Below are 1,583 nucleotides of genomic sequence, written 5' to 3' on the forward strand. Positions count from 1 at the left end.
AAAGTCAATGGCAAACTTCTCATTGACTTCAGTGAAAGCAGGATCTGTCCCCATGTAAACAACATTGCCAGAGAACATATACTAATTAACAACGGTTGATACCCAACATGAGTCATTGTTAGAAAGGTATCTATTTCTTTATTTCTTTTCAATAATAAGCTGTCCTATCAGTTTCCTCTCAAAGGCTACATCTACACCGCAGCGATTTTTGAGCGTGCCTATTATTTCAAAATATAACGGGCTCGCTATTCCGACGTTCCTGTAAACCCCATTCCATGAGGAGTAAGGCACTTTTCAGAATAGTGATTAATTTTGAAATAAGTGCTGCGTAGACAGCGCCAAATTTTGAAATAAGTTATTTCGAAATTGACTGGAAATAAGCTATGCAATTTGAGTAGCTCAAATTGTGTAACTTATTTTGAGCTATGGGTGCAGAGTAGATGCACCCTAAATGTTTTCCCATGGCCCTCGTTAACAAACAGGGCAATTTTACTTTTTGGATCCCTTTGTTAAAAAAAATTCAATCTTTGTATAAGTGATCAAAAGGAAAGAGTGCTTTTTCTGCAAGATATTTTATCCACAAGGTAGATCAACCAGGATCCCATGGTAACTTCCAGTAAAAGGCTGACATTCAGTTTCAAAGCTCCTGACAAGGAAATAGAATCAAGTATTTGTTACATTTCCAGAAATGAGACAATATTAGAGGGGAAGCAAAGAAACACTGTTTTGCTTCACTGAGCCACAAAGCACACAGCTGAGATGGATCAAAAGAGTAGAATGGCTCCCCAGCCTAACATAAGAGGCATGTGTAGCAATGTTGGCGTTTTGTTGTTAAGCCATAAAGGGGCTTCCAGAATGTCTGAACACAGAACTTGGCATGCGATATAGGAGCTGGGAGGGAGGGAGAGAGAGGGGAGAGAGGAGGAATGGCTATGGATTAAAAGTGATCCCTTCTCAGAAAATCCTCTTCTCTCTTGCATAACAAGATGCTCTGGATACTAGTAAATATCAACAGTGACATGCTCCCACTTCCTCCCCCATTCATGTTGACTTTAGCTGACTTTTCCACATTCATTTATCAGAAGGACAAGGCTGCGGAGCTTTATTTAGAAAATGTTACAAATAACAAGCCTGAAATCAGGAACATGACACCACAACTACAATAATGACAACAATAACAGCACCAGCTGCCAGGCACACTTCTCTAGCTGGTAACACCGCCGCAATCCAACCCAATATTACCACATGCGCCTGCCACCTTTAACCAGTTTAGGCAGGGAAGCCAGGCCTCTTCCTTCATAAATAACATCATGCTCCAACTCAATGTTGTTATTGAGCTCACCAGTATGTGATGTAAGAGACCACCCTGAGAATGGATAAATAGGCTGATACTCAGAGATGGGTTATATTCTGATGGAGTTTCATTTAAGGGGCTATCTCCTCCCCCTGCCCCCCACCGTGACACACACACATTGTGAAATTCAGGAGAAATTATATAAAATCATATTGTGATTTTTAAAGCAGGGGAGAGAGGATGCAATTTAAAGCTATTTGGTTGCTCGTGAACTATCATCTAAAATGCT

Source organism: Pelodiscus sinensis, chromosome 1 (assembly GCF_049634645.1).
Source record: "Pelodiscus sinensis isolate JC-2024 chromosome 1, ASM4963464v1, whole genome shotgun sequence".
Classification (NCBI taxonomy): domain Eukaryota; kingdom Metazoa; phylum Chordata; order Testudines; family Trionychidae; genus Pelodiscus; species Pelodiscus sinensis.